Raw genomic sequence first — 13994 nt, forward strand, 5'->3', positions numbered from 1 at the left:
CACACACACTCACACAAACAATCATCATATACGCTGCTGCTACTCTGATGATCAGACACAAGCAAAGAATGTACATGTTTGACAGGAATGAACATGCAGAACCCCCCCAGGAGAAAATATATGAAGCATGAACTATGTAAAGTGACCTCTGCCTGTCCTCTCCCCTCCAAAAAGATGACAGACCGCACAATCTAGTGGGCCATGATTATGTCCTAGCTAAATTCCCAAATCTGGCCCTCCTACCGGGATGACTATCTTTCATTCCCACACCTCTCCACTGCAACTTTTTGTAGGTGGTTGCTATAAATAAGAATGTGTTCTCTTCTCAGTCAATTCACCTGGTAGAATTAAGAGTTAAATAAACCACTGGTGTACACCCACCTCTCAGTTTAGATTGCAGGATGTGCCTAAGGGTGGCAGGTAGCCAAGCGGTTAGAGAGGCGAGTCAGCAAACGGGTTGACGTCATCATTACTTGTTTTTGTATGAAGTGTTGACAAGCTGAATGTACCGAGCCGTCTGTTTAAACTACTAGCACACAGTTCGGACATCTCCCAAGACATGTCACCAGAGGTCTCTTCACAATCCCCAATCCAGAACAGACTATGGGAGGCGGACAGTACTACATAGAGCCATGACTACATGGAACTCTATTCCACATCAGGTAACTGATGCAAGCAGTAAAATCAGATTTAAAAAAAACAAGTAAAAATGCGTCTTATGGAATAGCGGGGATTGTAAAGAGACACACACGCATACATTGTAATAATTTTGTATGGTGGTATATTACATTTTGTATCGTACATTTTGTATTGTCGATATGTAGTGGTGTAATAATGTTATATGATGTTCTGTTTAATGTGTGAAAGTTAAATATTAAAAAAAAAAATTTTTTGAATTTCGCGCTCTGCCTTTTCAGTGGAATGTGGGAGGAGTTCCGCTAGCGGAACACCTGGGCGAGACAGGTTAACACCTCCAGAACAAGATGTGTATCTTTCATTTGCTGTATTGGACTTGTTAACCTGTCTAGCCCAGGCGTTCCGCTAGCGGAACTCCTCCCACATTCCACTGAAAAGGCAGAGAGCGAAATTCAAAAAATATTTTTTAGAAATATTTAACTTTCACACATTAACAAGTCCAATACAGCAAATGAAAGATACACATCTTGTGAATCCAGTCAACATGTCCGATTTTTAAAATGTTTTACAGCGAAAACAGCACGTATATTTATGTTAGCTCACCACCAAATACAAAGAAGGACAGACATTTTTCACAGCACAGGTAGCATGCACAAAGCCAACCTAACTAACCAAGAACCAACCAAACTAACCAACAAACAACTTCATCAGATGACAGTCTTATAACATGTTACACAATAAATCTATGTTTTGTTCGAAAAATTTGCATATTTGAGGTATAAATCAGTTTTACATTGCAGCTACCATCACAGCTACCGTCAAAAATAGCACCGAAGCAGCCAGAGCAATTATAGAGACCAATGTGGAATAACTAAATACTCATCATAAAACATTTCTGAAAAATACACAGCGTACAGCAAATGAAAGACACAGATCTTGTGAATCCAGACAATATTTCAGATTTTCTAAGTGTTTTACAGCGAAAACACAATATAGCGTTATATTAGCTTAGCACAATAGCAAACATCACAACAGCATTGATTCAAGCCAAACATAGCAATAACGTATAAACCACCAAAATATATTAATTTTTTCACTAACCTTCTCAGAATTCTTCAGATGACAGTCCTATAACATCATATTACACAATGCATATAGAGTTTGTTCGAAAATGTGCATATTTAGCGGCACAAATCGTGCTTATACAATGAGAATAGTGTCCATAACGTCAAGCAATCTGTCCGCCGCCATCTTGGAAAGGCACCTATTCTTATCGAAAACTATTCATAAACTTGACTAAAAAAATACAGGTTGGACAGCAATTGAAAGACAAATTAGTTCTTAATGCAATCGCTGAATTACATTTTTAAAATTAACGTTACTGCGCAATACAGGGTGCGATAAAGCAAGGCTACACTGCAAGTAATGGCGTCTTATGCATTTGACTTTTTTCAACAGAACAATGAATTATCAGCATAAAGACTGCTTACTATTAGCTGAGCTTCCATCAGAATCTTGGGCAAGGTGTCCTTTCTTCAGAACAATCGTCTTTTGGCTGAAAGATGTCCTCTTGTCCTGTCGAATTAGCCGCTAACGTTAGCCACCCACTGGAGAGGAGTCCAACTAGTGACAGCGCGTCACAAAGAAATCCAGGAAAATCGCAATAAACTGCTATAAACTGCTATAAGTCGGTTTAAATTAACTACCTTATGATGTCTTTAACACCTATAACGAATAAAAACATGACCGGAGATATAGAACTACTAAAACGAAAGCGTTTGCAGGACGCCATTGTGATGTCTTCTTGCGCCAAGCGCACCGTTGAAAAGGATGGTACTTCCGCTCCACGGTCTTATATAAGGTCCCAGATTGCGCAATCCACTCCATTCAAATTCTCCCCGCTTACTGACATCTAGAGGAAGACGTATGCAGTGCATGTAGCCCGATGGCTTACATGGGGACTTATAAACTGGCCTCAGAACAGGGACCTCGATTTCTGAAATCTCACTCCCTGACAGGAAAAGTGCTACAGAATGAGTTCTGTTTGGATAGAAAACACTCTGAAGTTTCTAAAACTGTTTGAATGATGTCTGTGAGTATAACAGAACTCATATTGTAGGCAAAAACCTGAGAAAAAATCCAACCAGGAAGTGGGAAATCTGAGGTTTGTAGGTTTTCCTATCCAATATACAGTGTCTATGGGGTCATATTGCACTTCCTAAGGCTTCCACTAGATGTCAACATTCTTTAGAACCTTGTTTCAGGCTTCCACTGTGAAGGATGAGGGAATGAGAGCTGTTTCAACCAGGTGTCTGGTAGAGTGCCATGAGCTCACTCAGGCGCGCCCCCGTGAGAGGTTGCTGCGTTCCTTTTTGTTTCTAAAGACAAAGAAATTCTCCGGTTGAAATATTTTTGAAGATTTATGTTAAAAACATCCTAAAGATTGATTCTATACATCGTTTGACATGTTTCTACGAACTGTAATGGAATTTATTGACTTTTCGTCTGGCCTGCGCATCATGAATTTGGATTTTTGAACTAAACACGCGAACAAAAAGGAGGTATTTGGACAAATTATGGACTTTATCGAACAAAACAAACATTTATTGTGGAACTGGGATTCCTGGGAGTGCATTCTGATGAAGATCATCAAAGGTAAGTGAATATTTATAATGCTATTTCTGACTTCTGTTGACTCCACAACATGGCGGGTATCTGTATGGCTTGTTTTGTTGTCTGCGAGCTGTACTCAGATTGCATGGTGTGCTTTTTCGGTAAAGCTTTTTTGAAATCTGACACAGCGGTTGCATTAAGGAGAAGTTTATTTAAAGTTCCATGTATAACACTTGTATCTTTTATCAATGTTTATTATGAGTATTTCTGTAAATTGATGTGGCTCTCTGCAAAATCACCAGATGTTTTGGAGGCAAAACATTACTGAACATAATGCGCCAATGTAAACTAAGATTTTTGGATATAAATATGAACTTTATCGAACAAAACATACATGTATTGTGTAACATGAAGTCCTATGAGTGTCATCTGATGAAGATCATCAAAGGTTAGTGATTAATTTTATCTCTATTTCTGCTTTTTGTAACTCCTCTCTTTGGCTGGAAAAATGGCTGTGTTTTTCTGTGACTAGGTACTGACCTAACATAATCAGATGGTGTGCTTTCGTCGTAAAGACTTTTTGAAATCGGACACTGTGGTGGGATTAACAAGTTTCTTTAAAATGGTGTAAAATACTTCTTTGTTTGAGGAATTTTAATCATGAGATTTCTGTTGTTTGAATTTGGCGCCCTGCACTCACTGGCTGTTGTCAAGTCGATCCCGTTAACGGGATCTCAGCCGTAAGAAGTTTTAACAAATAACACAGATAATGAAGATAGTCTTTTCAGGTGAATGTTCCCTTTGTATAAATTGAAACGTATTTTAGGTTGCATGAATAAAGCACTGGGGAACAGCAATATTCTATGTGCTGGCCTCTCATTTCCTATACCCATTCTACGAATTATATTTCAATGTTGTTAACCCGTTGCTTGCACCTTGCCACCCACCATTTCCTCTGTGACGATCACCACCATGCGTGTGGTGGAGGTGGAGGAGCTGGGGATGGTAGAGAATGATGAAAAAGTCAAATGTTGAGTTTTTATAAAAGTTGCAGAAAGTTGTGTACGTAATATGCCCTAAACTGTGGTCCTTGGTCAGATGTTTGTAATTACAGCTCACCATGCTGAGCTGTGACTGCAGTTCAATTTCCAGGCCCTGCAGTGTGTGACGGATCTCCGAAATCTCTGACTTTGAGGTCTGGAGAACCTCTGTGCTGGATGCCACCTCCTGGTTCAACGTCTCTGTCTGTAAATCAAAAAAAGTGGTCAATCACAGAAACAAACCAACATTTCAGCTCATGATAGAATGTGAAAACGTTACCAACTAGAAGTAAAGGAACATCTACACCATGAACATAGTTTAGGGGTTCTAGAGGTTCTACCTTGGTCTGGAACCAGGACTCCAGGTCACGCTGGTTCTTGGCACTTAAGGACTCGTACTGCTCACGGATCTCAGCCAAGACTCTGGTCAGGTCCTCCTGTGGTGCTGCGTCCAAATTGATCTGTCCAGTCATCTGCATCCTCATGGCCAGCAGCTCCTGTGGAGAAACACATAGTGGTGAGTTTAAAGGATTAAGACGTGACTGACCACTGCCTGATGGTAACAACTTGACCTGCCCTCTGTCTTCATTATGAATTTGAACACCATTGCTTAATACACATGTACTTGAAAGCCACCACCACCTCTTCCACTGCCGAAACCATAACCACCACCACCACAGGTTAGTCGAGGTAATTTGTAAAGTGACTATGCACAGATAATAAACAGCAAGTAGCAGCAGTATAAAAACAAAGGTGCAGGAAGCAGTGGGGGTTGGGTGGTCAATGTAAATAGTCCGGGTTGCCATTTGATTTATTGTTCAGCAGTCTCATGGCTTGGGGATAGCTGTTAAGGAGCCTTTTGGTCCAAGAATTGGCGCTCCGGTGTCGCTTGCCGAGAGAACAGTCTCTGACTTCTGTTTCTGGAGACTTTGACCATTTTTGGGGCCTTCCTCGGACACCGCCTGGTATATACTGTAGGTCCTGGATGTCAGGAAGCTTGGCCCCAGTGATGTACTGGGCTGTACGCACTACCCTCTGTAGCGTCTTACGGTCAGATGCTGAGCAGTTGCCATACCAGGTGGTGATGCAACCAGTCATCACCGCCTGTCCTTTTCCTTAAACTTAACAGTCCATTGTTGCTTCATAGTGTTTGTGATTTTATGCATAGACTCAGGTACAATTATATTAAGTTTCACTCAACTTTATGCATTTTCCATCCACTGTAGTTGTCTGCAGGTCCAACAAAAGTAGTTTTCCTTCCTTTTCCAACTTTATAGCACCATGGGATGAGATCTTACTCCAGGCATCGTACCCCATGTGATTAATGATAGAACGTACTGTTCTTTTCCCTTAACACCTTGGCAAGGAATTTGGCATCTGCAGCGTGCAAGAACAAGCTATTGCTTGTTTGCATATTTCCATATAACCAGAGCATGCTCCAGATGTTGCCATTTGAGTCCCATGTTCTGTATGTGGGAAAGTTGATTTGCATTTCGTTAAAGCCAATGAGCATTGCAGAAGTTATGTTCTCATGTTATTAATGATTTGCATTAGAATGGATTATTGTGACATTGGTGGAGATGTTGCACTATATACAGCTATTGCCTTTAAGTCAACACGGTCTAACTAGAATATGTAACAAAAAAGTTACATTTAACCTATGTAGGTAAATTGTCACCATAGCTGACATATTATTAACACGTAAATTGCAGTGACATCTCACTGGGCTCACCATGTCATTTCTGTAAGGAACACGAGGGAGACAGAGAGCTGGTTTCAAGCGCAGGGCACAGCAGGTGTTTAATGTAAAGGACCATAGGAGGAGGCAGGTAGCTGGGTCCAGGGGCAGGCAGCAGGTCATACACAGTGGGTCCAAAAAGTACAGGCAGGGAAAAGGCTAGTAATGTAGTCCGAGAGATCAGGAAATAGGTAGATAACAGGAAATCTGATAGGCTAAAGTACAGGGAAAAGGCGTCGTTAGTGAGGCAGGCAAAACTATCATACATAGGAGGATTAAATCACGCGAAAACCAGTGCTCCAAATAAAAGTGTGTCAAAAACAAACAATACTTCACAATGATTGGGTGCAAAGAACTGAACTAAATAGTGTGTGATAATGACATACAGGTGTGTGAATAGGTTATCAGAATTAGGGTGATTGGGATCTGGAGAGTGAGATGCGTCCAGGGGATCTATGTGTTTGAGAGTGTGAGCTGGAAAGTGGCCTGGGAAGTGAGCTGCGTTCAGGGGATCTACGTAAATGAGAGTGTGAGTTGGAAGCAGACGTTACAATTTGAACATGGACAATTGGGTGATATTTGGTTGAGATGTTGATCAATGAGATTATAACATATATTCACCCATTCAAAAAGACAGACAAAAGTTTGTTGAATTCCCAATGTGTTATCACTATGCTTTAAACCATCCAAAAACAATGGAAAAACATTGTCTGATTTTTTGTTTAGTTGTCACCTAAATGTGTTATATCTGCACTTTCAAACGTTTAGCACAAGGTTCAAATGGCAAAACAATGACAGAAATGTTGTGTATTTGTACAACTCAATGTGTTGTCACTGTGCTTCATCTAATAGCACAACCAAATGAGCTGAATTGCAGTTTGCATTAAAAGTACATGGTGCAAGCAAGGGCGGACTAGAACCAGAAATGTGGCCCTGGCATTTCTGTTTTAAAGCTAAGTTCCTGCAATTCTACTTTGTTTAGCATGACATCTATTGTTGGGTATGCTATTTCATGATAATAATTATGATAAAATGTAGTCTAGAGTAAATTGCACAGCCATATCCCACTCTTATCCCTCCCTTCCCCACTTTCTTTCGTACCCACATTACTCTCAAACCCAGAGGAGTAAAATTATGCGAAGAGTGTTTTTGCCTCTGGTCACAAAAGTTTAAGTTCGCATTAGTCAAACATTTCTATCTCTATAACATCTCCTAAACTCTCCTGGTTTGTGTCATGCATATGTGTATCTCTCAACTATATAGAATAACATGTGCTATGACATGGCAGTGTGAAATGTACTCTCATGACTATACCTGCACTCTGCAGACTTTTACAAACTCTCAGAAACGGGCATCTTGGTGCTGGCGTGGGATAGAGGATTGTGGGAGGTGGGAGGGGAAGAGGTTCATGTGGTCCATAATAACCCTATTCTTTTATACACTTCCTTGTCTTCACCATTAGCCTTTGCAACCTCAAAAATAAAATGTTCTGTCTGTATGTTGTTTTTAATGATTGGTGTTGATAATTAATATAATCACAGAAACCTGTATCTGGGTTGGTTCTTTCCATCAACACGTCTCCTTCTCCAGTAGGGGCGATAAAGTCCTAGACCACTGTTACTCTATCCACAAGCAAGCATACAAGGCCCTTCCTCGTCCCCACGTCGGCAAATCAGATCATGACTCTATACTCCTACTTCCTGTCTACAAAGTCAAACAGGAAGTACTTGTGACACACTCCATAGAGAAATGGTACCCCGAATCGGAGACTAAGCTACAAGACTGCTTTGCTGGCGCTGACTGGGTTATTTTACGTTACTCAACCGATATTTAATTCAATGTTGTTAACCCATTGCTTGCACCTTGCCATCCACCATTTCCTCTGTGACGATCACCACCATGCGTGTGGTGGAGGAGCTGGGGCCGGAGCTGAGGCCGGAGCTAGAGGAGCTGAGGCCGGAGCTAGAGGAGCTGAGGCCAGAGCTGGAGGAGCTGAGACCGGAGCTGAGGCCGGAGCTGTGGACGGATTTCGAGCAGCTGAGAAAGAGGCTGTGAGGATGGGAAACCAATGATTAGCATAGTTAGCATCCATGAAAGTTGTAGAAAGTTGTGTAAGTAATGCCCCCTAAATGGTGGTCCGTGTAAATAATTACGGCTCACCATGCTGAGCTGTGACTGCAGTTCAATCTCCAGGCCCTGCAGTGTGTGACAGATCTCCGAAATCTCTGACTTGGAGGTCTGGAGAACCTCTGTGCTGGACGCCACCTCCTTGTTCAACGTCTGTCTGTAAAACACAATAAGTGGTCAATCATCACAGGAACAAACCAACATTTCAGCTCATGATAGAATGTGACAATGTTACCAACTAGAAGTAAAAGAACATCTACAAAATGAACATAGTTTAGGGCTTCTAGAGGTTCTACCTTGGTCTGGAACCAGGACTCCAGGTCACGCTGGTTCTTGGCACTTAAGGACTCGTACTGCTCACGAATCTCAGCCATGACTCTGGTCAGGTCCTCCTGTGGTGCTGCGTCCACCTCCAAATTGATCTGTCCAGTCATCTGCATCCTCATGGCCAGCAGCTCCTGTGGAGAAACACATAGTGGTGAGTTTAAAGGATTAAGACGTAACTGACCACTGCCTGATGGTAACAACTTGACCTGCCCTCTGTCTTCATCATGAATTTGAACAGCATTGCTTAACACACATGTGCTTGAAAGCCACCACCACCCCCTCCCATAACGAAACCATAACCGCCACCGCCGCTGCCACCCCTTCCCATGCCGAAACTTTAACCACCACCACCACCACAGGTTAGTCGAGGTAATTTGTAAAGTGACTATGTATAGATAATAAACAGCAAGTAGCAGCAGTATAAAAACAAAGGTGCAAGAGGCAGTGGGGGTTGGGGGGTCAATGTAAATAGTCCGGGTTGCCATTTGATTAATTGTTCAGCAGTCTCATGGCTTGGGGGTAGAAGCTGTTAAGGAGCCTTTTGGTCCAAGACTTTGCGCTCCGGTGTTGCTTGCCGAGAGAACAGTCTATGACTTCGGTTTCTGGAGTCTTTGACAATTTTTGGGGCCTTCCTCTGACACCGCCTGGTATATACTGTAGGTCCTGGATGTCAGGAAGCTTGGCCCCAGTGATGTACTGGGCTGTACGCACTACCCTCTGTAGCGCCTTATGGTCAGATGCTGAGCAGTTGCCATACCAGGCGGTGATGCAATCAGTCATCACCGCCTGTCCTTTTCCTTAAACCTAACAGTCCATTGTTGCTTCATAGTGTGTGTGATTTTATGCATAGACTCAGGTATCATTATATTAAGTTTCACTCAACTTTATGCATTTTCCATCCACTGTAGTTGTCTGCAGGTCCAACAAAAGTAGTTTACCTTCCATTTCCAACTTTATAGCACCATGGGATGAGATCTTACTCTAGGCATCGTACCCCATGTGATTAATGATAGAACGTACTGTTCTTTTCCCTTAACACCTTGGCAAGGAATTTGGCATCTGCAGCGTGCAAGAACAAGCTATTGCTTGTTTGCATATTTCCATATAACCAGAGCATGCTCCAGATGTTGCCATTTGAGTCCCATGTTCTGTATGTGGGGAAAGTGCAGGGGATCTATGTGTTTGAGAGTGTGAGCTGGAAAGTGGCCTGGGAAGTGAGCTGCGTTCAGGGGATCTACGTAAATGAGAGTGTGAGTTGGAAGCAGACGTTACAATTTGAACATGGACAATTGGGTGATATTTGGTTGAGATGTTGATCAATGAGATTATAACCTATATTCACCCATTCAAAAAGACAGACAAAAGTTTGTTGAATTCCCAATGTGTTATCACTATGCTTTAAACAATCCAAAACAATGGAAAAACATTGTCTGATTTTTTGTTTAGTTGTCACCTAAATGTGTTATATCTGCACTTTCAAACGTTTAGCACAAGGTTCAAATGGCAAAACAATGACAGAAATGTTGTGTATTTGTACAACTCAATGTGTTGTCACTGTGCTTCATCTAATAGCACAACCAAATGAGCTGAATTGCAGTTTGCATTAAAAGTACATGGTGCAAGCAAGGGCAGACTAGAACCAGAAATGTGGCCCTGGCATTTCTGTTTTAAAGCTAAGTTCCTGCAATTCTACTTCGTTTAGCATGACATCTATTGTTGGGTATGCTATTTCATGATAATAATTATGATAAAATGTAGTCTAGAGTAAATTGCACAGCCATATCCCACTCTTATCCCTCCCTTCCCCACTTTCTTTCGTACCCACATTACTCTCAAACCCAGAGGAGTAAAATTATGCGAAGAGTGTTTTTGCCTCTGGTCACAAAAGTTTAAGTTCGCATTAGTCAAACATTTCTATCTCTATAACATCTCCTAAACTCTCCTGGTTTGTGTCATGCATATGTGTATCTCTCAACTATATAGAATAACATGTGCTATGACATGGCAGTGTGAAATGTACTCTCATGACTATACCTGCACTCTGCAGACTTTTACAAACTCTCAGAAACGGGCATCTTGGTGCTGGCGTGGGATCGAGGATTGTGGGAGGTGGGAGGGGAAGAGGTTCATGTGGTCCATGATAACCCTTTTCTTTTATACACTTCCTTGTCTTCACCATTAGCCTTTGCAACCTCAAAAATGAAATGTTCTGTCTGTATGTTGTTTTTAATGATTGATATTGATAATTAATATAATCACAGAAACCTGTATCTGGGTTGGTTCTTTCCATCAACACGTCTCCTTCTCCAGTAGGGGCGATAAAGTCCTAGACCACTGTTACTCTATCCACAAGCAAGCATACAAGGCCCTTCCTCGTCCCCACTTCGGCAAATCAGATCATGACTCTATACTCCTACTTCCTATCTACAAGGTCAAACAGGAAATACCCGCTCCATAGAGAAATGGTCCCCCGAATCGGAGACTAAGCTACAAGACTGCTTTGCTAGCACTGACTGGAATATTTTACGTTACTCAGCCAATATCATCGACAAGCTAACCACCTCCGTCAACGGCTTTATTAGGAAATACATCAGCGACGCTACTTCCCCAATCAAAAGCCCTGATTTAACACAGAGTTTGGCGCTAAGCTAAAGGACAGGCTTAGCGCACACAGGGATATCGCAGCCAACCCCAGGGCTATGGCTGAGGACACAAACAAGTACAAGAAGTCCTGCTACGATCTCCAGACAGCCATCAAACAAGCATAAGGACAATATAGGAACAAGCTGGAGTCCTATTACACAGACTTCGACACCCGCTGCATGTGGCAGGGGCTATAGTCCATTACGGATTACAAAGGAAGGCCCAGCCATGATCTTCCCAATGATGTCTCTCTACTCTGTATGTTGTTTTTAATGATTGGTATTGATAATTAATATAATCACAGAAACCTGTATCTGGGTTGGTTCTTTCCATCAACACGTCTCCTTCTCCAGTAGGGGCGATAAAGTCCTAGACCACTGTTACTCTATCCACAAGCAAGCATACAAGGCCCTTCCTCGTCCCCACTTCGGCAAATCAGATCATGACTCTATACTCCTACTTCCTATCTACAAGGTCAAACAGGAAATACCCGCTCCATAGAGAAATGGTCCCCCGAATCGGAGACTAAGCTACAAGACTGCTTTGCTAGCACTGACTGGAATATTTTACGTTACTCAGCCAATATCATCGACAAGCTAACCACCTCCGCCAACGGCTTTATTAGGAAATACATCAGCGACGCTACTTCCCCAATCAAAAGCCCTGATTTAACACAGAGTTTGGCGCTAAGCTAAAGGACAGGCTTAGCGCACACAGGGATATCGCAGCCAACCCCAGGGCTATGGCTGAGGACACAAACAAGTACAAGAAGTCCTGCTACGATCTCCAGACAGCCATCAAACAAGCATAAGGACAATATAGGAACAAGCTGGAGTCCTATTACACAGACTTCGACACCCGCTGCATGTGGCAGGGGCTATAGTCCATTACGGATTACAAAGGAAGGCCCAGCCATGATCTTCCCAATGATGTCTCTCTACTAGAAGAACTCAATGCATTTAATGCACGCTTCAACAAAAACAACACCGAGCCGTGCATGAGCGCACCCGCCGATTCAGAGCCCTGGGTGATCTCGCTAATCAGGTAAACACTCAGTATTCCAGGGCACATTCTCAGTGCTTGCGCAGAACAGCCATTTACAACCTCTCCTTGTCTCAGTCTCTAATCCCCACGTCTCAAGCTGCCCCCATCATTCCTGTTCCCAAGAACTCTAAGACTACCTGCCACAATGACTACCGCCCTGTAGGACTCACATCTGTAATCATGAACTGTTTTGAAAGGCTGGTTATGGCACACATCAACTCCATCATTCCAGACACCCTAGACCAACTCCAATTTGCATCCTGCCCCAACAGATCGACGCATACTCAATTGCACTCCACACTGCTCTCACCCAACAAGAGAAGAGGAATACCTATGTGAGAATGCTGTTCATTGACACCTCCCTCTGCAACTAGATCCTGAAAAGGTGGTGAGGGTAGGCAACATAACCTCCGCCACACTGACCATCAACATGGCGGCCACAAAAGGGTGTGTGCTTAGTCCCTTCTTGATCTCCCTGTTCACCCACGACTGCCTGGCCACGCACGACTCCGACACCATCAAGTTTGGAGAGGAGGTCCGCTTACAGGGAGGAGGTCAGTGATCTAACAGTGTGGTGCCAGGACAGCAACCTCTCCCTCAACATCAGTAAGACCAAGGAGCTGATCGTGGACAACATTAAAGAGGGGGGATGAGCACTCCCCCATCCACATCGACGGGGATGTAGTGGAGTGGGTCGAGAGCTTCAAGTTCCTCGGTGTCCAAATCACTAAGGACTTAAAATAGCCCACACACACAGTCGTGAAGAAGGCGTGACAGCGCATCTTCCTCCTCATGAGGTTGAAAAGATTTGGCATTGGCCCTCAAGTCCTCAAAAAGTTATACAGCTGCACCCTTAAGAGCGTCATGACTGGCTGCATCTCTGCTTGGTATGGCAACTGCACCACCCTCGATTTCATGGTGCCACAGAGGGTGGGGTGGACAGCCCAGTACATCCCTGGGGCCAAGCTCCCTACCATCCATGACTTCTATATCAGGCGGTGTGAAAGGAAGGCCCGGAAAAGACTCCAGCCACCCAAGCCATAAACTGTTCTCACGGCAAGTGGTACCAGTACGTGACACCAACAGCTCCTGGACAGCTTCTGTTCCCAGCCGGCTAAATAGCTCATCTCAGTTACCCAGAAGCTTCTCGTAAAGTTTGCCATTTCCTGTTTTACTTTTGGAGGGAATGCCGTTAACAATTATGATTACCTTTGTGCAAAGGAAGGAAGCGAAGTTTCCTCCTTCGCCACATGGAAACTCTCGGCTAAAGTCCTCCCTTTAACAAATTTCACCAGTATTTATCATGACTTTGTGGCTGTGGAATCAAGTGGAAACCGCTTATCATCCGCACACAGGCTTAAAAATCACTCTACCAGTTTACGCACCGCCTTCGCCCCAATTCTGATTCATCCAAATAATCAATGACGAAAACGGAAAACCAGGAACTACTGCCGCTCGTAATGACATTATTCTACGTGAGCCTTGACAGATTCTCGCCGTTTCATCTGTCCACGAAAATCTGTGGACGAGATATTACTAAATAGCTAACCAAATCACTACATGGTCTATCTGTACTGACCCTTTTTATGAATTTCTTTATTTTTGCACTTACTTTATGCACACTCACAGGACTCTACACACTCACATTGATACTCCAACACACACACACACACACACACACACACACACACACACACACACACACACACACACACACACACACACACACAGTCTTGCACAGCTAACCGTGTGGGGACATACAATTCAGTCCAATTCAAAATTGCTCCTAACCCTAACCCTAAAACTAACCCTAGCTCCTAAACCTA

The sequence above is a fragment of the Salvelinus namaycush genome, chromosome 2 (genome assembly GCF_016432855.1).
Source record: "Salvelinus namaycush isolate Seneca chromosome 2, SaNama_1.0, whole genome shotgun sequence".
Classification (NCBI taxonomy): domain Eukaryota; kingdom Metazoa; phylum Chordata; class Actinopteri; order Salmoniformes; family Salmonidae; genus Salvelinus; species Salvelinus namaycush.